The sequence below is a fragment of the Vombatus ursinus genome, unplaced genomic scaffold (genome assembly GCF_900497805.2).
Source record: "Vombatus ursinus unplaced genomic scaffold, bare-nosed wombat genome assembly UNPS02014830.1, whole genome shotgun sequence".
In the NCBI taxonomy this organism is placed as follows: domain Eukaryota; kingdom Metazoa; phylum Chordata; class Mammalia; order Diprotodontia; family Vombatidae; genus Vombatus; species Vombatus ursinus.
The window spans coordinates 26,797,713-26,814,025 of NW_020954608.1; positions in this window are offsets into that span (position 1 = coordinate 26,797,713).

Sequence of the window (16,313 nt, forward strand, 5' to 3'; positions counted from 1 at the left end):
AAAATATATACATATATATATATATATATATATATATGTATATATTTGGCTAGGCAATGGGGTTAAGTGACTTGCCCAGGGTCACACAGCTAGTAAGCGTTATGCGTCTGAGGCCACGTTTGAACTCAGGTCCTCCTGAATCCAGGACTGGAGCTCTATCCACTGCGCCACCTAGCTGCCCCCAAAATATATTTTTAAAATATGTTCACAGACCCCTAGGTTAAGAATTCCTGTCGTAAAGCAACATATTCTAGGAGGTTACAAAAATAAGACATAGATTGAATTACAGTTATGCTTTCTTGGTGGATTAGGACTCAAAACTTTGCATTCCCAAGTGCTGACAGCAAGAACATAGTGCTGAGAGGGAGTTTTTAGTCTAGGAAGTCAAGGAAGGGCTTCAAGTAGAAGTCTAAATAAAAACAGTAATGACAAGCTCAAAGCCAGATAGAGAATCAGTGTAATGAGGATTAGGAAGTGAGATTGGAAATGTCGTCAAGAGGCAAGACAAAATACTGAAGGCCACATATAAATTCAGCTAGAACAGGTCTTACGCATGGAATCTACAAAGAGGTTGCCAAATAAGTTGGGTGTACAAGGTTTCTTTTTTTTTTTTTGAAGAGTTTTTCATAGGCATTTACATGAGAACGTACTGCTTGTGAGATGACATTACAAAAAGGTCAGTCATTACAAAAAGGTCAGTCAGGCCTTGATTCAAATCTAGTTAGGCCTTGATAATCTCTGGTACCCATAATTGCTACTGCTTTAATTTTCAATTGTTCCCAATTCCCTATATGGAAGTTTGCCTTACCCTGAAAACTCTGGAGAGTCATACTTGAAGATACAACCTGGAACCATAAATTACCCAGGGATCTGTATCTGAGCCCACAAATCCTACAAACACACCTTCCATACACATAGTGACATATATTTCCTTAGTTTGCAAGCAATTAATAATGTAAAACTTTCTTCTCTAATTCGCAACACAAATCACTCCAACCCCAACACTAAGACTGTCCATACAGTGTTCTCCATATGCTTCATACTCTGTTTTCAAAATATTTTGTCATAAACTCCCTGAGGCCATATTTCAACCATATTAACTCCACTGGTTACCAGCACTAAGAAAAGGTCCTGATGCTTCCTTACAGCCTAGATAGGAGGTAATTCAGAACCTTATGTCAGCTGCAAGACCTCCTCCTTCGTGTACAACTACCACTCCTTCAGAATTTTTCTCCAACACTTGATGTGATAGATGAGGAAGTTACTCAGGTTCTAGATCTTAAGAAACTAAAACTTAGTTGCAGACTCTATTGCTAACTACTAAATGTATTGATAACATAGAAAGCCTATACAAAATTTATAACATGTAGACTGAGGTGTTACACACATAGATAAAGAATGAAGGGATACATATGCTAATTCACTTTGCCATTCACCCAAAACCTCAGCTGTCCTTTCTGGCTTTGTTTCCTAAGCACAGACAGCACAATCAGTAGTTCCAGGAAATAAGGCCCAAAGAAAACTGAAAGGTGGTTCTGAGTGGCCCTAGAAGTTAGGACTGATGCTTTTATACTCAGAAGGTCTAAGAACTCTCCCTCCCCTTTTTCAAAATACACTAGTTTAAGGTAAGCAGACAGAATTGTTGAATAATTAAGTAGTCCAGAGCCACGGACAAAGTCTTCATCCAAACTTAGGATAAACACTTTATAGTCTTTTGAGAATAGAGAAAAATCAAGTGAGGATGGTGCAAAATTAGGTGGTCAAAGGAGGTATATTGATTAGGGAATACAATGAATGCTAGGAGAGTTAGTGAGACTTGGCAACCTAATAAGTTTTAAAAAAAATTCTAAGAAGGCTAAAATATTAATAGATAATCTAGTGTAGTTCATCGTATTGAGCATATAATTGCCATTATTCTACCTAGAAATATCAAAATATCCCATGGGAAAGAAATTTTCCCAGGGTTCTTCATAGGGAGCAATGCCATAACCTCCCCAAAGTCCTTTACTGTAATATTAAGTTCTCTAGAGACAAAACAAAATAAGATAAGCCTTATTCCATGCCAAGTACCCTTTAAACATAATAATGAAGAATTTACATAAAGATGTTCATAGGTGATGACACAATTCCTTTTGGTATCAAACACTGCACTTTTGGACTCTATCCAAAAATGTGTAAAAAATCTGTCAAAAGTTTTTTTATCTTCCTCATCCTCACTCTAAGAGCCTAGTTTGCCCAGATTGCATTAGCTAGAACGTGGTAATAGTACCATGTACCAGAAGAGGAAGTCAGAAATAGTGGCTAAACTAGACTAAGTACACACAAAAGACGGAATACTCAAGGGATTGATTTTAAGATATTTCAAAGAGCAGACAACAAGAAATGAATAGAGAGAAAATAAATTACTTATGGTATTATTACTAAAAAAGTGACCAAGAAGATGTCAACAAGTAATGACGCATATGACTTCTTTCCTTATTTATACAACATCTTTATCAGAACAGTCTACACATGTACCTTTGATGAAATATGAGAAGGAAATAGGTAGGCTTTTGCAGATGATTCTCTATATAGCAGACCATATCTTCAAAGATTCTGCTATCTTTAAATTAATTATAAAAAAAGCATTTGACTCTGTAGAACAAAGTTCATCTCTAAAATCTCTTTCCAGTAATATGTCTCACTTGTAGTAAAGCAGAGTGAGACCTTGATCTGGGTTCAGAGAACCTAGATTCATGCTCAGCTCTGCTCATTCTTACCATTGAGACTTCAGGTGAATCACTTACTCTTTATGAAACTATTTCCTCATTCCTTCATGTTCCAAATGAAGATAGGTAGCAAGATAATTGGAAATATGTGCCTAGAACTCTGAGAAGAAGTTGGGAGAAAGGATATTAATTTGCAAGTCATCTGCATCCAGGTGATAAAGAATAGATGATATCACTAAGGGATAGACACGTATAGAGAGGAGAGCAAAGGCTTAGGACAGAACCTAGGGGAATACTCACATAGGAGAAGCAGGAGAAGGATGAAGAGCCATCGAAAGAAACAGAGCAGTATTTGGAGAGATGGGAGAAGCGTGACAGTGTCACAGAGGATAAGGGAGGAGAAGGTACTAAGTAGAGAGGCAGAACAAGAGAAAAAAAAACTCACCAGATTTATAGTCAGTAGGTTTTGAATCCTAGCTCTGTTATACAAATAATTATAACTTAGAATGGGATGAATTTACCCATAAAATGGAAACTGATAGCAGATTAAAAATTTGAATTCAACAATATGTTACTTTCAGGAAATGCTATATACAAAGATAAAATAAAGGGCTGGAGTAGAATTTATTATGCAAAAAAAGGAGGGGTAGTAATCATGATCTCAGACAAAGTTAAAGATAAAATAGATTTAATCAAAAGAGAAAATAGGGTAAATACACTGTGCCAGCAATATTGTTCAATATTGTTTTAGACCATTTAAAACAACTAGAAAGTATAAAATACCTAAGAATGTAACTGCCAAAGCAGACACAAGAACTTTACAAATATAAATATAAAACACTTTTTATACAAATAAAGCCACATCTAAATAACTGGAGTAATATTTATTGTTCATGGGTAGATAAAGCCAATATAATAAAAAAGTGACAAATTTTACCTAACTAATCTATTTATTCAATGTCATTCTGATTAAATTACTAAAAAAATTTATCTTACTAAGTTAGAAAAAATGAGAACAAAGTTCATTTGGAAGAACAAAAGATCAGGAACTTCAAAGAAACCAGGGGAAAAAAGATGTAAAGGAAGCAGATTCAGCAGTATCAGATGTTAAACTATATTATAAGGTGAAAGCATTGTTGAAGTGTAAAATGGATAATTCTGATTATTTAAATTAAAATTTTCTTGTATAAATAAATCCTATGCAGCCAAGAATAGAAGGAATACAGAAAATTGGGGGATACTTTCATACACAATCTTTCAGATAGGATGTGATTGGGTTGGAATATTGCTGTAGTGTAGGAAATGATGAGCTGGTTGATTTAGAAAAACATAACTTGGAAGCGCTATCCACATTCAGAGAAACCGATGATAAGTGGAAATAAACATAGTACAGCCTTACATATAAGGGTATGAGTGTATATGTGTATATATGTGTATGCTTATAGATATCTACGTATGTGTGTGTGTATCTATGTTTAATTGTAGCCTTCTGGGGTAAGGGGAGAGGAGGAAAGGGAAAAAATAAAGTAAAAAGTGCACAGCAGAGAATAAAAGAAAACCTAGGAGGAAGCAAAGAAAAGCTGGGCACCTTTGAAAACAATGTGTATTATTTATTATAGAAATGGAAATTTACTGTTTTATACTGAATCCTCTCATGTTTTGCTGTGTACATGGCAGTTATTTCTTTTCTAGTTTTGTATTTAAGTTTAAAATAAATTTTAAAATTCCAAAAAAAGTTATTGTGGAATTTAAAAACTGCTGGGAAAATAAAAAAGTAGCCTGATTAAAAGAAAATAGCCTTAGATCAGCATACACTATTTATGGCCTGAATATTAAAGATAATATCATTAAAAATTAGAAGAGAAGCAGATCATATAAGTTTCAAAGCTATGGATAAGATATAAAATCTAAACCAAAAGATAGATGCAATTATAAAAGATAAAATAATTTTGATTACATGAAATTAAATTATTTTTGCACAAATGAAATTAATGTACGTAGTATAACAAGAAAGTGGAGAAGGGCTGGTAATCTTTACATCAAATACATCTTATAAGGATTTGGTATCCAAAGTACATAAGATTAGCAGATAAGACCAAAAACCAATCCCCAATACACAAGTGGCCAAAGTCCATGCAAACTTCTCAAAAGAATTGCTGACTATTAACAACCATAAGAAAGAATGATTCAAATCACTGGTGATAAAAGATATACAAATCAAAACAATATGCAAATTAATACCGAGCAAATTAGAAAAGATGACAAAAGATGGGAATAGTCAATGTTAAGAAAGGCACACTAATGCATTGCTGGTGGAGGTGTATCTCTTCTGGAAAGTGATTTGAAATGATGCAAATAAAAGTGACTAATATGGCTATACCCTTTTAACCCAGATATTCTACTGCCAGGCATATACCTCAAAGAGATCACTGACAAAAAGAATGCTCCATCTATACCAAAATATTTATAGCAGCACTTTTTGTGGTACAAAAGATGATTGGATGGTAAATTTGGATTGAAAAAACCTCAAAGAAAGAGAGATTATAGAGTGATGATGGTAGTGGGAGAGTATGAAAGTGACAATGGAGAACAAATATTTTAATTCCCCAGCCATGACCATAGGTGAAAATGCAGAGATAAGTAGAAGATAACTATATCGTGCTATATACTCTGCTCTTGGCTGACCACAAGCACTGTGGAACACTGTGTTTAATTCTGGGCAATGCAGTTTAGTTTAATAAGTTAGAGAGTAACCAATGGAAGACAGGATGGTAAAGGTCCTTGAGTCTATGCTATATGAGGACTAATAGAATGGGAATAATTAGACTTAAGAAGACAAGATTTAGGAGGAGGGGAATGTATTCATTGTGGAAAAGGGATTAGATTTATTCTGTTTGTCCCTAGAGGACATGGGGACGCTGGGTGGCACAGTGGATAGAGCACCAGGCCTAGAGTCAAGAAGACCTGAGTTCAAAACTGACTTCAGATACTTTCTAGCTATATGACCCTGGGCAAGTCACTTAACCCTCTTTGCCTCAGTTTCCTTATCTGTCAAATGAGCTGGAGAAGAAAATGGTAAACCACTCCAGTATCTTTGCCAAGAAAACCCCAAATGGGATCATAGAGATTTGGACACAACTACAACAACTAAACAACAACAATCCCAGAATGCAGACCTATAAAGCATAGGTAAAAGGTGCAAAGTGGGGGAATTTAGACTTGGTGTCAGTAAAACTTTCCTAATGGATCTATTTGAAAGTGATGGGCTGCCTAGGAAACTAGTGGGTTCCTTCTCCCCAGAGTTCTTCAAGTCAAAAGTTGGATGACTAGGGGCAGCTAGGTGGCCCAATGGATAGAGCACTGGCCTGGTAGTCAGGAGGACCTGAGTTCAAATCCAGTCTCAGACCAGACACTTGACACTTACTAGCTGTGTGACCCTGGTCAAGTCACTTAATCCCAATTGCCTTGCAAAAAAAAAAAAGTTGGAAGATCACCTGTCAGGTATGTTGTATAAATGATGAGTTAGACAAATGGCCTCTGAAGTCCTTTCTAACTCTGAAATATTTTGAATCTATGAAAAGGCAGATAGAATGATTCTTATGTTTGAAGAAGTGAATTGTGGAAGAAGAATGTATCTATCTTCTCAGCCCTCCCCTCCATGGCATGCATAAGTCAAAATGCACTCTCAGGAAAGAGGATCTGTGTAGACACCAAATGACCTTCCTACATGTTTAGACTTCGAATGTTCTTCTGCTTAGTTATGCCGCTGTTGAGAATATTGTCTATGTTTTCTTTCTATGACCTTACTTGATTGAACATGGACATTTCCTGTCTCCTGTTTATCCTCATTCCTTCATATGTGTCCTTGAGTGCACTGTTTTTATTTGAAATTTTTTTCCTTTTTTTGCTATGGCTGCAAAGAATAGTACCTTTCCAGTATTTTTTTCGTTTATCCTTCACCTCTCCTGACCTTGTCACAGAATCCCCATACTTCATACTAAGAATAGACAAGAGAAAGTAGTGTTTGTACACTGAAAGATCAAGAAGATTGAAAGTTTTCAGAGACTGAAGAAAAATAGTTGTTCTGTGCTGGCTACCAGTGAAAAAACCAAAGCTGACTCCAAACAAAAATTCTTTTTAATGAAAAAAAAATCCATGCAAGGTTTAAAATAAAAGCTTCCTAAGATATAGCTACACTATTCAAATCAAAGAACAAAGTGAATATTTTTCATGATTGTCTTCTTTTATTCAATTGTACTTTTCTAGATTTATTCCTAACTAGTGAGTTTTCTGTCACTTTCTTTCTGGAAAATGCTGTTTTTTCTAAGCTTTCACTTTTATCCTTGAAAAAGAAGTAGTCTGAATGTGTACATAGACAAGGGTGAAGTTCTTTGAAAATTCAGCTTAAGGCAACAATATAAATGAAAAGAACACTAAATGAAGATGAAGTAAAGATGAGTAATCATAACGTCTAATCTTGATTCTTGGGCAAAGGTGAAGACATTCACCTTCCTTTTAATAGTAAGGCAGGATGGCAAAAGGTGCAGGATGTTGCAGACTCAGAGATGAGGTTACTGTGTTGGTTGTTTTTCTTTATTGTTTTATTTCTTAATTGTTTTTCTTTATTACAAAAGAGATCTTCTTAGGTATGAAGAGGAGACAGACATGGAAATTGTTGTAATGTAAAAACAAAAGGCGTCAATAAAATTTAGTATCTTTAAAATTCAGTGTAGGAAATTCAGCAGGGATTTTTCAGTCCCTTACATCCCTGCTTCTCTTAAGGAGAGGTAGCATGAGTTAGAGAGCTGTCCTAGGAGTTGGGAAGACATGGGTTCAATTTCACCTTTGACACACTCTGGCTGTGTGAGCCTAGGCAGGTTATTTAACCTCTCAGTGCTCTAGGCAATTCTGTAAAACTGTAAGGTGAAGAGCAAATATATTACTAGAGGCAATTCCTCAGTAGGGGTTTCCTACGCCAAGGAAGTCAAAGGTTTTGGCTGTAATCCAGGGGCACCCTTCTCTAGGCCTCCTCTTTCCAGAGACTTTCCAGAGATGCCTTGATCCAGGACACCCACCCAGGATGGCAGAGATGCCATTCACTCACTTCACACACTTTGTCATTGCCTCAGGGTTTTCTCCAGTGCTCTTGAGGCCTTTTCCAGACCAGATCCACCTCAAACTACCAATGCCTGCCTCCTGTTTGGGTTCCCCCATACTACACTTCAGTCTGCTGTGAGGTAGGCCTCTTAAAGTTTCTCAACACACATCACTACCTACCACAAGGTAGGACCCAAGAAGAGCTTTGAACAGTGTAATTCCTTGTATCTCTCAACAGGCTTCTCTCCTGCCATTGTTATAGGCCTAAACTTATTTCTCAATGGTTAATATACTCCCACTTTCTCATTTTCTCCCCATCCCAATGATTCTGAACCCCCAAGATGTTGATATCCAAACCCCATTTCACATTCCCCACTATCCACTCCCTTATTCCCATATTCTTCAACCATACCTCCCTCTCCCCAACCCCCACAATGTCCCAGTATCCCACCCCAGATCTCCAGGCCTCTTAACAGTGGGTGCTCTGGTATGCCTACTCCATAATTAACACACTTGTTTTCATCTTGAAACGCTTCCTTTCTCTTGCCCTTTCATTGAGACCTGGCTCTCTGTGGATGAAACTGATTCCCTGGATACTCTTCCCAGCGCTGATTGCCCTTTCACTTATACCCCCCATTCATTGGTCATGGTGGGGGATTCAGAATACTCCTTGCTCCTGAATGACATTTCCATATTCTCCCTCTACCACCATCACTTTGTAGCCTCTCCTCCTTTGAATCATTCAGTCTAACTTTGTTACCCAATCGAGAATTTAGTAGTACATTCTCATTTCTTCCTCAATGAGTTCAGGGCCTGGCTCACAGTCTTTTCCTGCCCTCCAACTGCCATCCTCATACTAGGGGACTTCAACATACATATTGACACTCCCTCAAGTACCCTATTTTCCTACTTCTTTAATCTACTCAATACCAATAACCTACGCCTTCACTCTAACTCAACTTACATACAGAAATGGTTGCTCATTCCCTTGATCTCATCATCACCCACAAATGTTACACTTCCATGTTCATAAACTCCAAACTTTCTTTATCTGATCATAATCTTTTATCATTTCAACTTTCCCTCTGCTTTAGGACCCATAGTACTGTTTTTCACCATGATTTCGAATCTTTATACATCCTCTTCTCCTGGTGCAGGTCCTCATCTCTTCATGCCTAGAGTACTGCAAAAATCTTGTGGTTGTTCTCTCTGCCTCAAGACCCTCCCCACTTTAAATTATCTTCCATTCAGCCCCTAAGTACTCTTTCTAAAGCACAAATCTTTTTAAATGCATTTTTTTAAATTAAAAGAAATGTATTTTCTCTCCCTCCCACCGTTCATTGCATTAAAAAAAAAAAAAGAAAAATCTTTGCAACAAACATACATAGTTAAGCAGAACAAATCCCCTCATTGGCTGTGTCTAAAATATAGATTTCCCATTCTATACCCTGAATCCATCACTTCTCTGTCAGAAATGGATACCATGTTTTTCAACATTCATCCTCTGGAATCATGGATTTTTATTGTGCTGATAAATAAGAGTTCTTAATGGCTATTATAGTAGATTGTTTTTACAGTATTGTATTAATCGTTCTCTTGGTTCTGCTCATTTCTTCATCAGTTCATATAAATCTTCAAAATTGTTTATAATGATGATACAGCACAAATTATCGTGGTTCTGCTTACTACATTTAGCATCAATTTATATGTCTTTCCATGTCTCTCTGAAATAATCTTTTCCCCTCATTTCTAACAGCACAATATTATTCCATTGCATTCACATACATCCATATACATATACATTCATAATTTGTTTAGCCATTCCCCAATTAATGGGCATCCCCTTATTTTCCTTTTTTTTTTTTTGCCACCACAAATGGAGCTACTATAAGTATTGTTGTGCATATAGGAACTTCTTTTTTTTCAAGGTGTAGTGATATAGCTGGGTCAATGTGCTTGCTACATTGCTAGTAACATTTTGTATGTTATTTCAGAATGATTGGCCCCATTCACAGCTCCACCAACAGTTATTTAATGTGCCTGTTTTTCCACAGTTACTCCAACATTTCTCATTTTCCCTTGTCATCTTTGCCAATGAATGTGAGATAGAACCTTAGAATTTCTCTAATTTGCATTTCTCTAGTTATTAGTGATTTGGAACATTTTTCCTTATGACTACAGATAGCCTAGATTGCTTCCCTTAAGAACTACCTGTTCTTATCTTAGCCCATTTATTAATCTACACTCCATTCAGCTACCAAAGTGATTTTCCTAAAGCACAGGACCATCTCACCTTCAGACTTAACAAACTCCAGCAGTCTGAAATTCTAGTAGTTTCAAGATTAAATGCAAAATGCCTATTTAACATTTAAAGCTCTTTGCAACTTGGTCTTTTCTGAGGCCTAATTGTTTCTCCCTATTTTATGCCTTTTCTGGCTGTCCCTTTTCCCTAGAATTCTCTGCCTCCTGGCTTCTTTCAAGACTCAGCTCAAATTTCACTTTTTGCTGGAAACTTTTCCTCTTCCATCCCACCCCAGCCCATGCCTTCTACCTCCACTACTGGTGTCTTTCTCTAAGATTACCTTCCATTTACACATATGTATATATCTTGTACATACATAGTTACCTGAAGGTTGTCTCCCTCCTTAGAATGTGAGCTCCTTAAGGACAGGGAAGTTTTACTTTTTTTTCTCTGTATCTGAAGTTACTAGCCCCATGCCTGACACATAGTAGGTACTTAATAAATGCTGGATGAAGTGAATCGAATTGCTGTAGTAACTCTTTCGTGTGTTTCATCCTTAAGTCAAAGAGATGGGTATTACTGGCTTATGTATTTGTACGAATATATATGTCTGTGTGTATGTATATATTTGTATTCTCAGGCTTATAGTAGCACTATGTACATTGTTAAGTGTCAATAATTTGGAGTTTAATTAATTTGAAGTACTAGATAAATGATCCTTTTATTCATTTGGATACTCTCACATATACAGGTTTCCTAGAACCAAAGCCATAGCATTAATATTAGTCCTGGTAAGTTCTTTCTGAAAAGCATTTCCTGGGAACCCTTTCAGTTAGTGAATTTGGCTGGAAATATGGGTCCATTTTATAATCATTTGTGCTCATAGTTGTGAGAATTAATGCTTTGCTGTGTCTTTAATAAACATTCAAATCAACAACTTCCAATGAAAAGAAAATTGTGTCTATGTTTTAGTGATGTTGTTCACAGGTTTACTGGCATGGACCATGACTGGCATGAAGGAATTGGAAAGTTTAAAGGAATTTTTTCACCCTAACTCAATAAATAGGTTGAATTCAAGGAACTGGGACTTGATACAGAAATGATTGGTTCACAAGGCAGACAATGCTTAAGCACTTCTTATGGCTGGTTCAGTCTGTATCACAAAAGGGCTATGACAGCGACCTTCCTATTGGAAAGAGGTCACACAGTAGCTGCAACTCGGTGGAAAAACAGAAGGTAGCACTAGACATCAGAAGAAGACATACAGAGAGCCATTCACCAGAAGCATTGGTAGATGTCAGTGTTAAAGAGGACAGGGAAGGGTAGGGGTGGGGGTAGACAGTATAACTCAGTAGTGGACGTGCCAAACTTGTAGCTCCCAACCTGACAATATCACCCATAGTTCTGGTTGAGATAAGGGTGAGGAAGCAGTAGGCAGCAGTTTTGAAAGCAGGAAGGAGTTCCAACAGAGACACAGGCCTTGCAACGGTTTCTACTATGTTTCCTTATACATGTGGACTCTTTCTGATATACTCCCTATATATGTGTTTACTATGCATAGGTTCCAGGAGGGACATAGCCAGAGGTGTGCCAGAGCTGGCGCTACTTGTTCTGGAGAGCCAATTGTTAAATTTTACAGCTTGGACATAGGCAAATGCTACAAATCAGAGTCTGATGTATTGTTTTGTTGGTTGCCTAAAGTGATAGAATAAATATTAATAATGGAAATTAAACTTAAAAGTGTGTTATATTTCCCCCCTCCCATTTTTCCCCCATTGAGAGCCAGTTGTTAAACATTTATCAGCTATCACTGGTCACAGTCATAGGATTATGAGTACTCTTGGCCATGCATCTTTATGTCTTTCCTTACTTCTAAGCATGTTCTTTCTCCCTTCAGTGGTGTGGAAATTTGGAAAAATGTGCCACTGGGTGATGGGAGGAAAGCATTTTTCCTTCTCATTTATTTTGCAATGATAGCCTTTGCTCTGAACTAATGTGGTAGAGGGTAGCTAGGTGGTGCAGTGGATAGAGCATTAGCCCCGAAGTCAGGAACTGACTCATCTTCATGAGTACAGATCTGGCCTTAGACAGTTATTAGCTGTGTGATCCTAGGCAAGCCACTTAACCTTGTTTGCCTCAGTTTCCTCATCTGTAAAATGAGCTGGAGAAGGAAATGGCAAACCACCCCAGTATTTTTGCCAAGAAAACCCCAATGGGGTCATGAAGAATCAGATACGACTAAAATGGCTGAACATTATAAAAACTTGTATCTATCTATAGACTTTAGCTTCTACTTCAGACACTGCTATTGTTTGACCCTTGCAGTTCTAAGACCTCTATGCGTGGCTACTCATCTCTGCTTGTCCTTATAAAATTTTGTCCCTTTCCTCACTCCACAGCCTGTGCCTGAATGTTCATCAATCTTTCATCAGCTTACAAACGGACAACAACCACCTATGGAGCACATTATATAACCCCCAGAACCCCACGATGAGTCAGACATGCCTGAAACAACTTAATGGCAATGGCAATGACTACAACATTAAGGTGAACAATTCAAAATAATCCCACCTATCAGGTCAGTTTGGTGGTGCATTTTTCAGATAATTTATCATAGTGGGCCACCCAAGTGCATGTAGATAAATAAGACATTCCATGGGGACCACAATGAGGTTTTCCTAATGATTAGGCAATCAGTTGTTGACACCTGTACTTAAATGTAACAGTGTTAATGTGGCAGATGTCATACTGATGGAAAGCTTAAGAAGGCAGCTCCCCATATGTGACATGGAATACTCAACTTTAGCAGCCAATTGCCTCCACACATAACATCAAAACACAAAGCAGGATTAGGTATTATATTTTGTATACTACTATTATAAACATTGGCAAAGAAATAGAAATTACAGGGAGAAAAGGGGAAACACTTTGGGTGTATGCTGACCTGTTATAGCCTGCAACTGCAGGGACCCAGGCTTTCCCCATTAACTGCATGGTTCACAAAGAAGTCAAACAAAAACTCTAGAGGAGTGGGTAAATTAATAGAAACTGCCTTCTTCCTTCCCAGCTCAGGGCTGTGGGAGGAGGAATTTCTCTTTAAAGGTACTTAGGTGTCATCTCACCCAACCTGGTCAACCAAGCTCAGTGCTCACATTCTCAGCTGCTTTAGCTGCATCGTTAAACTGGCAGCCTTAGCTCTAGCCCCTTCTTTTAGGGTCTCTGAAGAGGAAGTCAGAGCACAAGTACTAAGCACATGGCTGAAAAAATCTGCATGGCTTTAAGATGGGAGGCAACTAGGCCTTCCACTTTGGGGTTGCACCTTCCTCCTTCTATCCTGAATTCTTTGTAAACTGTCTCAGGTGTGTTCCTCTTCCTCTCCCTCGCCCTCTCCAGTTCACGATCTCATGACCAGTGGAATCTTGGGAAAGGGCTCCATCTCCACGGCTATTCTGAGGCAGGGTCAGATACAGAGGAAGGATTACAAAAACGTTTTAAAACGATTTCTTTTATGCTTCATGGTAAGAACTCTGGAGTCTCAACCACAGAAAGAACTGTATAAGGAAATGCAATTAAAATACATTTTCTCATCAACTATTATTAACCCTACCTGCAAGGAGCCCTTTTTAAAAAGTGGATTGTTTTTCTCTCTGGGCAAGAATATAATAGCTGTTGCTATTAAACTTTCATAACAGTAGTACCTGTAGTAAACTCATGGCTGCTGGTTTCTAAAACACATAGTTTACTTTCCAATTGTCATTTCCTAACAAGTGGTCAAGAAATATGAACACTTTTCAAAAAGAAATAACTATCAATTACATGAATAAATGCTCAAAAATCATTTTAATAGAGAAATGCCAATTTAAGCAATACTGAGTTATTCCCCTCACATCAATGTGGCAAAGATAGTAAAAAGAAATAGGAAAATATTGTTACAGGGGTTATGGGAAGGAATATAGTGAGTAAACCCACAATTTAGGAAAACATTGATAAGCTGGAGAGTATCCAGAGGAAGACAAGTAGAATGATGAAGACTTTTGAGTTCGTGCAGTATGAGGACTAGTTGATGGAACTAGGGATGTTTAACTTGTAAAAGAAAAGGATCAGGGGTGAATAGACAGCTATCTCCTGCCAGGAAGACTGGGATTAGACCTGTTTTCTTTGGTTCTAGAGGGCAAAACTTGGATCAAAGTGTAAAAATTGCAAAGAGGGAAAAACTAGGCTCAATGGAAGGAAAAAACTTTTAAAAAATTAGAGCAATCCAGAGATGGAATGGGCTGACATAGGAGGCAGTAGATTCCTCCTTACTGCAGGTCTTCAAACAAAAGCTGGATGAGCACTTGTCAAGTATGTTGAAAGTGGAGATTCTTTAAGGAGTATGAGTTGAGCTGGATGAATGTTGAAGTATTTTGGAACTCTGAAATTGGGATCCTGATCCTAAATTCACTTACGGCAGAATTGTGAATTATTTCAATCATTCTGGAAAACAGATTTGCAGTTATTAAAATGTTTCATATTTTTTTATCTAAAGGTTCTACTAGTGGGACTGTGTCCTAAAGTGGTTATCAACAGCAAGTTAAGACCCACATACACAAAAGTAGCCATTACATGTAACAGGTGGAAACAAATATATGCCTTAAGTTTGAGTATGGCAAAACAAACTGGGCCACATGAATGCACGGCAGTATTTCTGCCTATAAGGAATAATGAATGAGAAATTCAGATAAACATAGGAAGACTTATTTGAAGTGCTCCCAGCTGAAGAAAACAATATGTACAATTACTACCATGATATAAAAAGTTGATTTTTTAGAAGCGACAACACTTTGATCAAAATTGTAAATGTTAGTACCATACTGTCAAAAGTTAAAAGACATCCTTTCTGTTTATGATTAATTGACTGTTGTGGGTAATGTACTTTGATTGTGGTGGGCATTTCTAAACGTATTTGCTGTGACAAAACAAAATGTATCAGTATGTTTTAAAAAATAAAACATGGATGAATAGGCAGTTTCCAGAAGAAGAAATTAAAGCTATCAACAGTCATGTGAAACAATGGTTCAAATCACTAACAGGGAAATACAAATTAAAACAACTCTGAGGGGCACGGTGGCATTTTTTTTCCTTTTATTTTTCTTCCTTTTTTTGAACATTGCTAATGTGGAAATGTTTTGCATGACTTCATATGTATAATGGGTATATTTCTTGCCTTCTCAAGTTGGCAGAGGGGCTAGAGAATTTGGAAATGGAAATAAAAATAAAATTTAAAAAACGTATGCCATGAGGTTCTCCTAATAACTGATGATACAGAATATTTGCACTAAAGGCCTCAATTAGAGAATTCAATATTGAAATGATTTACCAATAATTGCCAAAGGTTTGCTAAACGACTTGAGAAAAACTGATTTATCTATTCTTCTAGATTCTCGTTTTATTATGTTACCAAGAAGCAATGTACCTAAGCCATGCTAAGTTTGTTTTACTAAATTACCTTCAACCTTTACAGAGATATGAATTAACCTAGATGCATACTAAGATCAGTAGCTACAAAACATTCTCCCCATAAACTTGGGGTGTATTCTCTCACAATTACAGATTCCGTAGAAAGAACAAATACATACATAGGGTACAATGATAGAGAGGTACATTCATAGGGGAACACAAATGGCAAAGTCAACTCATACCCTGGGCACTGTGGGCATAATTCTTTCTATATTGACTCTCTTCTCTGTTTCCATTAGTCACACTCCTCAAGGCTGTTTATGTTTATTAATTAACTAAAGAATGTGTCTAGATTTTTTAAAAGACCACTAGGGAGCCAATAGCCAGCTGCCTTGTGATTTCCTAATGCCTGACTGACACTTTTTTTTCACTTTAAGATCTTTACATCTTCCTGTCTCTGTATCTGTCCACTTACATTCTATGATTTCATTAACTGGCTGGGGGAAAGTCAGTTGATCAACTATACAAATAACAATGCTTACAGAAGAATGTTAAAAGAATTAATGCTCATTGGATAATTTAAAATGACTAAGTATGTCAGTCTTCAGAAGGAAGACATAACATATAGTGTATATTACCTATGGCCTATGTGAACTAAATATATGTAAAACTTGCCAAGAATTCTGTTAGATGTTTATGTTCATAAATTGTATCTTTTCCACTGCTTTCATTATTCCAGTAAATCAGGGTGAAATAACAGTGAATGTATATGTGTGTATGTACACATGTATACAGACATACATAAAACTAGCCCAAACCTGTATACT